At 40.2% G+C, this 9,721-nt stretch overlaps 1 protein-coding gene across 1 annotated transcript in view; it reads right to left on the reverse strand.

Annotated features, from left to right (window-relative positions):
* LOC114031406 (1-acyl-sn-glycerol-3-phosphate acyltransferase delta-like) overlaps nt 1-7,963 on the reverse strand; it is a 183,859-nt gene extending 175,896 nt beyond the window's left edge. Inside the window, exon 1 of the mRNA XM_027846468.1 lies at nt 7,858-7,963. The gene's annotated coding sequence lies outside the window, so the exon portion shown is untranslated. The remainder of the gene's footprint in view (nt 1-7,857) is intronic.
* Nucleotides 7,964-9,721: the final 1,758 nt, after the last annotated feature.

A 9,721-nucleotide genomic window follows, 5' to 3' on the forward strand; every position in this document is an offset into this window, starting at 1 on the left:
GGAGAAAAGGAAGAAGAGGGGAAAGAGAGGGGGAGGGGGGAAAGGGGGAGAAGAAAGAAAGGAAGGAGAAAGAGAGGGGGGAGATGTGGAGAGGGAGGGACAGAGAATGACAGAGAAAGGGGAGAAAGAAGAGGGGGAAGGAAGGAGGCGAAGAGGATGAGAAAGAGGGAACAGAGATGGAGAAATAGAGAGAGAAAAATAGTTAATTACAAGGTAGTTTAGGAGGGAGGATACTAACATTGGGGGAATTTGGAAAGGCTACATGCAGAAGTTGGTGTATCTGTGTTGGTTGTTGTTGGTCCTTAATTCTCTTTTTTTTCCCTTCCTTTTTTGGTGAAACAATTGGGGTTAAGTGACTTGCCCAGAGTCACACAGTAAGTGTCAAGTGTCAGAAGCCGGATTTGAACTCAGGTCCTCCTGACTCCAAGGCCAGAACTCTATCCACTGCACCACCTAGCTGTGCCTGGTTCTTCATTCTCAAAGAGGACCACGACATCAGGAAAGTGATGCCATGACTTGCAAGTGAATTGGATTTAAGTGAGGCAGGACTGTGCAAAGTCACCAGCCTCACTTTCTCCTCCTGAGTCATCTGGGTCCAGTAGGAAGATATAAATCAGGACAACTGGAGATGGCCCTGGATGCAGTGGGAAAACTTGGCCTTTTTAAGCTAAGGTCTTTAACATGTCTCAGTTGGAGTTGCATCTTAAAGGAAGAGAGGAACTCAATGTGCCAGAGGTAAAGGAGATGTGCATTCCAGGCCTGGGGGAAGACCATGGCAAAGTCAAGGAGACAGGAAGGTGAGGGCCAGAGAAAAGGCCAATTTGGGCAGAGAGTAAAGCGAGTGAAGAAGAACAAATAATACCCAATGAGCTAGAAGAACAGGTTGGGTAGGGCTTTAAAAGCTAAAGAAAAGCAGTTTATAATTCATTCTAGAAGCAAGAGGAAGTCCAACTATCACATACTCAGTCAGCCAATTAAAAAGCAAAAGTTAACTTCACAGCAGCATGACAAATCTCAAACATTATATACCCATTGACAGCATATTATAAGCACATCACACAGAAACAGAGGCCAGGGCTACTCCACTTCAAAGTCTGGCTTCTCTGCTTAGTTCTCAGGGAGGCAGCATGGCACTATGATAATTGCTCTGAATTTAGAGTCAGAAGACCTGAGTTTGCTGCCAGATACTAAGCTTCTGATCATGAGTAACTTACTTACTTTGTCTGAGACTCAGTACCCTTTTCTGTAAAAAAAGGGGAATAAAACCTATACTACCTACCCCACAGGGTTGTTGTGAGACCCAAAGTAGATAATGCATATGCATGTGAAGTGTTTTACAAACCTTAAAATGCCACTTAAATGCTGATGTTGTTATCATTATTCCTACCTTGCTTTCCATTCCAGAGTAGCTATGATCTCTTATTCAGTCACTGATACAAGAGGAAACAAGGTCCTTTCTGCCTATTCATTCACTTATGCATTGAGCGCCTACAAAATACAAGGTACTTGGGATCTGGATAGGATGAGGGCAATGTACACAAAAATGAATATGCCACAATTTTCCAAGTATAACCTCAAGATTCAGTTAGATTTGCATAATAGATTTGCAGTCTCATGCACAATCATCCTTTTTTATTCTACTATGTTGTGGAAACGCTTGTTTAATTTTGTAAATTAAAAATAAGATAAGTATAATTTTTTTAAAAAAGATTCAAACCAGAACTGCTTCTCCAGAAAGCAGAGGGACCTGGCTGTTCCTGCTTCTCAAACTCAGAATTTCTTTAACGAAACTTTCTCTAGGCTCAGCCAACTGCCCAATTGGCTTTAGTTCAACTTGAGATTTTCAGTCTTTCCCCTCTTCTTTCCACCTTGTTCAGGTCTGTCTCCAATTTATTGCTTTCCCACTTCCATAATAAGGATAGAAGTCTGCCTGTCCTCCAAAATCTTCCCTTCTACCCTGACTGGAATGATTACCAGGCTTCCATTTACCAGGCATCAACATCTACATATAACATGCTTATGAATATTGAATATGCATATACATATTCTTATGAAGTATGAACATGTATGTGCATATTCTTATGAATTATGAATATGTATTTACATACATATATGTATATATACATGTACACACACATACTCACACAGAAACATATCACCAAACCTTTCCAGAGAACTAAGAAATAATCAAAATAAGTAATTTCAATTTCACCTTCCTACAATTCTAGCTTCTGTTACTGGTGAGCAAAAATAAAAAGACTGAAAGAAGGAGGAAAAGAAATTAAGGCTCTGAAAAGCCTATAGCCTACATAAACTCTCCAGTTTTCAAGAAATGACTTTATGTTTGCTGAACACAAAATCCTGAGAAGATTCACTTGCCATAAGTAGATAATTCTTAGGAATTTCATCAACCTAGGCTAACTTCTGACCACAGAGAGTTGAAAAGCACATAAGAGAGCAGATGGTATTTGGAAAGAAACCAACTACTTTATACAAGATCAATGTGTTTCTCTCATCTTTATCTTAAAATTTGGCTAACGCCAGATATACTCAGCCTCAGCATTTTCACAGTGTTTCCGATGATAATCTGCCTTTGCATTCTGTGGAAAGATGGGTTATTAAAATCAACAAAGGTAAGATAGACTTGGGCTTCAGTCACTTCAGCCTTGAAAATCCCAGAAGAATGCATGGTGCCTGTGTTAACAAATTCAATTCTTTGTCAAACTTTGTCAAACTCAGGCAGCAATTGAATGAGCTTGCTGTAACGCTTTTGAAGTATTTCTAGCACAGATCCATCCTATGGACTAAAACTTTTTCTCCTCTCCCTTCACCAAACATTCCACTGCTGAGATAACAGAATGAAAGTGAATATGCACATCTATGGATGGATGGGTGTCCCCACACACTCCAAGGTTTGACTTGGAGGCACAACTACCTTTTCAGAAGCCACAATATCCAATCTTCCCCTGAAGATTAAAGTAGATCTTAAAAGCTAGGAGGGAGAGAAGGAGGTAGTACAAGGGGAGTAACTAAGTCGTAGGAAAGGACAAGTCCTCTCACATAGCCAATTTCTATAATCTCCTCTGACTTTCACTTAACCCCCAGCTCAAAAAATAATGAACTAATAGAATCAGAGGAAAATAAATCAAGGCAGAACCAGGAAAATATTATGCACAGTGACTACAACATCAAACGACCAGAACAACAAAACAATGTACTAACCTGCACTTTTCCAAGATAAATGCCATTGTTATTAATGTCACATTTTTCTAGGTTTATATAACCTTTGAATAGTCCTCCCTTCCTTTACTTCTATTTAGTGCCAGCTAGAAATTATAATCAAGGGGCAGCTAGGTGGCGTGGTGGATAGAGCACTGTCCCTGAAGTCAGGAGAACCTGAGTTCAAATCCGGCCTCAGACCAAACATTTGACACTTACTAGCTGTGTGACCCTGGGTAAGTCACTTAACCCCAACTGTCTTAAAAAAAATTATAATCAAGCTTATTCCTAAAGAAGACATAGATATAGGAAGATGTTTCCTCCCTTCTTCAACCTCACTGTTCTTTGCAGAGGTGGGAAGTTATGGGTCCAGAACAATGCTAATAATTTCAGACTTTTCCCAGGCAATAGTTTTCCTGAACTTTTTCTTCTCTCTTTTTAATTCTTTGTTATAACTGATGGCTCTCTGAGAGGAAGTTTGAGAATATACTAGAAAATGTAGGTAATGTAAATACAAAAGACATCAAGAATTATTTTGAAAACAAACTATCCCAATGGTTAGTTCATTATATGAGAATTAAGTACAAAGGGTGAAATAGGTCAATATCTTTGGCAGATTCATCTCTGTCTCATCTGTTTCTCTATCCTACTCTCACATGGATGCAGCTCACTGATAAATTCTATATCACAAAGTTGGTGTAGGTTCAAAGGTCACTAGGTGATGATCCTGTGTGACATGATGTCCCGAGTGACATCGATTCTTTAAGGTGTAAGTCAAGCTGAGAAGCAGCTATACTTTAAAAGGAACTCCATGATACTAAGAAACGCAGGAAAGATGTCCACCATCCCTGTTGTGGCACTGAGATACAACAAGAAGAGGTTTGACCTTGGAATCAGAAAGAAAAAAAATCAGAATCTAGATCCTAGCTTATCAACTAGCTGTGTGACCCTGGGCACAAAGCTTTTAAACTTTCCTGAACTTCCGTTTCCTCTACTGGTAAAATATGTTCAATTATATCCAGCTCTGCATGATCCCATTTGGGATTTTTTTGTCAAAGACACTGGACTGGTCTGCCATTTCCTTCTCCAGCTCATTTTACAGATGAGGAAACTGAGGCAAACAGGGTTAAGTGACTTGCCCAGGATCACACAGCTAGTAAGTGTCTGAGGCTGGATTTGAACTCAGGTCTTTGTAACTCCAAGCCTAGCTCTCTATTCACTATGCCACCTAGCTGCCTCTCCTACCACTACCACCACCATCACCCCCATTGGTAAAAAAGGGCTATTAAAACTCCATCCCCTATGACTAAAGGATTAGAGATTTAGGGCTGGAAGGGGCCTCAGAGTCCTAGTCCAATACCGTCATTTTACAAGTAAAGACAAATCGTAGTCTTCGAGAAGAAAAGACTTGTCTAAGGTCACAAGGCAACAAACATCAGAAATGGGATTTGAACATAGACACTTTGACTGCAGAGAATGTGCTCATGCTACTGCATTGTGTCACTTCTGTGAGGAAAGGGCCTTGTAAATGACAAATCACTCTATCACCAATTAATAATTACTAAGTGACTACTATGTACCAGGCCCTTTGCTAAGTGCTAGGGATACAAACAGAGGCTCTGCTCCCAAGTGACTTACAATTCATATCATGTGAATTTTTATCGTTATGTGTGTTTCTGGATAAAACTAGAACTAAAACAAGTTCCAAGCTATCAGTTGCTCTCTTCATAGTCCATATTCATCACCACCCCTCACAATAACCCTGCACACCCTCTAGTTCAATCCCTTTACCTTCGAGCACATGAGAGCCTGAAATATTCATTAGTTTTCCATTATCCATTTTCACCTTTCTCATTCTCTTCTTAATTCTGTGCCTGTTGGTATAGTTGTACTTTTCTGCATCTGTATTTACACCCATGCCGATTATATTTTAAGCTTGTTTTTTCACAACCTAGCACTTTCAGGGCTGTTCTGCAGACAGTACATGCTGAATAATTGCAGATTGTCAAAATTAAGGTGCCCCTGGATAGCATCACCTGCTGAGTCCTTTGCCTCAGTTTCTGGGTTAATGGCATTCTGATGAGGCTTCCCGAGACCTTCCCATTAGGATTACAGGGAAAACTGCTGCTACCCTTTAACCTTAATCCAGTATCCAAGTGGAACATAGTGATTTTTGGCAATACTTTCATCCCTTTAATCACTCTGGTTTCTCCTCTTCCTTGAACTCTGTCCAGTGGGTGTTTACGGTAGTTAAGAACCTGGGACTGAAAACTGTGTTCCAGGAGTGACCACATCACAGCCAGTAGAAAGGCAATGTGTTTGTGATTTAATGTGAAAATACTATTAGCTTTTTTCTTGGAAGAACTTCATAGTAGATTTGCATTCTTGCATGTAGCCTATTATCAACTTTAGGTATAGTCTATTGGTCTTACTGCTTTCCAAGGAATCGTTGCTAATATTGAACATCTGCATTACAATTATTTCTCCACATGTACTAACCTGTACTTTTCCATGATAAATGCCATTCTGTAGTTAATGTTACATATTTCTAGGTTCACATAACCTTTGAATAATCTCTCCACCTTTACTACCATTTAGTGCCAGTTAGAATTTCAGTAGCTCGATTTACAATTTCAGGTATTTCATGTTCTAAATACTAAAGACTTCTGCTCTGTGACAAAGCACAACTGAAAAAAAAATGCAGTTAATAGCAGAAAAAGATCTCAAAGACCATAACTTTTAAAAATAAAACCACCTCATCTTCCTACTGCCACACTTCAATATATTTTAGAGATTGGCAATGAAATATTATCCTTTGCTTCACAGATGGGAAAATCAAAGGACTAAATGACCTTTACAAAACTCTACCAAAAGACAGAGACAAAACTAGAGAAGATAGTTCTTCCAGATCCCTAGTCTATTAAGGTCAAACAAGTATGCAAATCAAAAGGAGCATATCTTAAAACTATATTCTCTGGGCTAGGAAACAGCAGTTGTAGTTTAAATCAGGTAGGAACTGGTCCAAAACAACTTACAGCTACCTCCCTTCTTGCTAGAACTTTTCTTTCCTCCCTCCACCCTATGTTATGCAACATCATTATCCCTCACAGGCAGCCTGGATTCTAACTATGTGCAAGAGAAGATAGCATTGTTAAGAATAACTCCTTTTGATAGATGGGTCATTCAGATGAGTATATTTAGCTTTGCTCATTAATCTTGAGGAATTAAAGTTTCCTTTCATTTACATCATGTGAAAATATTAATTTCTTATCTATGAAAGGAATATTGAGAGGAACCATTACAGTTGTTTTAGATTTACGTTCCCCTGACCCTTTTACCCAATTCTTTTACTCCTTTGAACTCACAAGGGAAAAAAATAACTTATTCAGTTGGGTATTGGGTCATCAGAGTTCATCACGTCCCAGTTTGGGAAGAGAGGATCCATCAGCCTTGTATTAGTAAGCCTTATATTTTAGTGAACCTTCAACAGTACAGATGTAAAATTGGAAAGTTGTGATTAGTGTGGGACAGTCACTTCATGCACGCTGTTATGTTATCCTCTCACACTTGTTGAACTTGGGTGTTGTGATAAGCTGAGGATGATGAAAACGCCTCATCTTTTACATGTTTAGACGTTTTAGGTAATGGAGGCTCAGGCTAGGTGGATGTCTGGGTTAGAAGCGTACATGTTTTTAAGCAGTAAATTGCCACATACAGACCCACTTCGAACCTTCACAACAAGCAGCTCACTTCTCATCAATAATGTTCTTTCCCGTTGCTTTAAACTACTGTATTTATGGGAAATGTCGAGAAACATCCAAGTCGCTCAAAAGGAATTAAACGTGCTTGCATAAATATGGGGGTTTTATTTTTGATTACTAGTGGGGCTACAGAACTGTGGCCACAGAATTCTTTTTAAGTAATAAGAAGGTAAATCATAAATTCCTGTTTCCTTGACAACCCCCCTCCCCCAGCCCCATTGTGACTGGGAAAAACCAAAATGAAAAGTGAGGAGGGGTAGCAGCCAGAGCTCTGGAGGATCTCTCACAAATAGAAACGTAACACACACACACACATACATATACACACATTCAGAGACAAAACAACAAACTGCAAAAGAAACACATACACACACCGATTGATGCCAGGGCCCCATTTAGCATAGTATTTTTGTGGTTACCATAGGAACACCACAGACGAAGAACATGTTGCATGACACAAAAGAAACCAACATGTAATAGGAACATTCTCGTCAATTTCATCTGTTGCAAGGGAAAAGGAACCCAGGCAAAAGAAAAAAATTGAGCAACCATGACCATCCCACCCCCCCAAAAAAACAACACAGCACCCAGAAAGAACCCCACCCCATCCTTGAGACACAAATTCTGGTTCTGAAGGAGGAAACCTCCCTGTGTCTCCGAAGGGAAGGAGCCCACGTTATCAATAGCGTCCTCAGTCTCCTATTCTTATCCTCTGACTCTTCTGGGCTCTGCTCTCTACCACAATCCATTCAGAGCTTTTCAGGAGGAATCAAGCCAAGGGAGAATGGGGGTTGGGGGGATAACAAAAGGGAAAAGAGAGCAAACACCATCTACCACAAATGCAAAGTTTTCTGGAAATAGCATGAAAAGAACATACCTCGTGTCTGGAAGACCTTGACATGAGGACTTGGGGATCAGAAACTGAAAGGGAGAAAGCCTGAGTGAGGGATCAGAAATTGCCACTAGTTTACATGAGCTCTAAGTCAGCCAACACTGGGAAGAAAGCTAGACTCCACCCATGGGGTGGACCCTTAGGAAAAAAAAAAGTGGTCCTCAGCTGACGTCTCTCCCCACCCCATGTCACTTCCTTTTAAAGCTACAATTTAGCCGTTATAGAGAGGGAAGGAAGATACTAGCTAGTGTAACATGACTCACCCTTTCCCCCCCTTCTAATTAGGGTAAGGAAGCATGTTGTGCTTTTGCCTGATGTTTGAAATCACCAGCTCTGGACCCTGCCCAGATCCAAGACAAAGCTAGCTGAAATAAATGGCTTTCCTTTTTTTTTTTCTTTCTCCTTCCACTGCTTTCCCCTCTTCTTCCTCCCCTCCCCCCAAATCCTGTTGCATCCCTTTACAGAAATGGCTCCCTCAGCCTGCTGGCCAACCAGCTGTAGTCCCGTCATTAAGGTGACCTGAACACGTTCCCAAACTGGCTCATAATTCATTCAGCAGCGATACAATCAATTTGGTTTATAAAATACCACGCTCCACTACATCCTCTCCCTGATGGTACTGTGAGCTATGTGAGAGATTACATTTCACGTTGGGAGAACACAGATGCATCTTCACAAAATCATATTTAGAGCCCAAGGAATCAGGCTTAATTAAGCCCTGTCCTCTTCCCGCAAGATCATTCACCTCTCTACATGCACACTATACTCTCGAACATATACAGAAGAGAGGAGTCCTGGGTAAAATGGATAAAGTAAGTGCTTTCAGAACTAACTTCACTCAGGGAGAGTGAAAAAAGGGTGGGCTTTGGAGGCAGCTACTACTGCTGGGTTTCTGAGATAACAGAGCAATCTTAAAATGTAAATAGAACCCTCTCAGCAACAAAACCTTCAAAGTGGGTGGTCTAGACTTTTACTTTACCTTTGATTATTCAATGGAAAGGGGTTTTAAAGGGAAGCATTTAACTCACCTGGTATTTTAATTTCCTTGTGAAAATAAATAAAACCACATATTAATCGATATCTTCTACATGGAATATATTGCCCTTGCTCCTCATTCCCTTCTAATGGCCTTTCTTGCAATATTCCATTTTAGTTCTTTAGATACTAAGTTGTTCAGTGGTTCCCAAGTCCATATCCACCACCAGGAGAATACTGGTATGTAAAAAAAAACTCATCATTTCAGGGAGATGTGAGTCATCAAAGAAACTCTCTAATTTAGTACAGGCAAACCAGCTAGCTCTCTTCCTATTGTTTAATTCTGGACCCAATTCACTGGTCATTTACAGTTTCTGTCAAGGTATAAAAACTGATGGTTCAGCTCTATAGGTTGTTCAGCCTTCCACAGCCTGAACAATAGGTATTCTCTGTCCAGTTCTTCCTCTGTGGATCACTATGCCAAACTCTCCAGTGGTCAAGTATTTCATTCTAGGAGGTTATACTGGTTCTACAATCAGCACAAGGTCATCCCTAAACAGCTATCTTCTTGCATTGAGAGAAAGGTAGGAAGGTCCTGCATACACTGGAAGGACTTTATGTGGTGAACTTTATGGGAAGATATGGACTTAAGTCACAATGGGAAGATATGGACTTAAAGTCACAACAGGCAAGAAAGAGTTGCTATTGCATTGTTGGAGGGTACATGCCCATCAGTAAGATCCAAGAGGCATTTAAGTGAATACATTCATGGTTATAAGACTCAATTCAATTTGTAGCCCAAATTGGCACAGTGGGTAGAGTGCTGAGTTTGGAGTCAGAAGACCGAAGTTCAAATCAAGCTTCAAATATGTAC

Source organism: Vombatus ursinus, unplaced genomic scaffold (assembly GCF_900497805.2).
Source record: "Vombatus ursinus unplaced genomic scaffold, bare-nosed wombat genome assembly UNPS02015175.1, whole genome shotgun sequence".
In the NCBI taxonomy this organism is placed as follows: Eukaryota; Metazoa; Chordata; class Mammalia; order Diprotodontia; family Vombatidae; genus Vombatus; species Vombatus ursinus.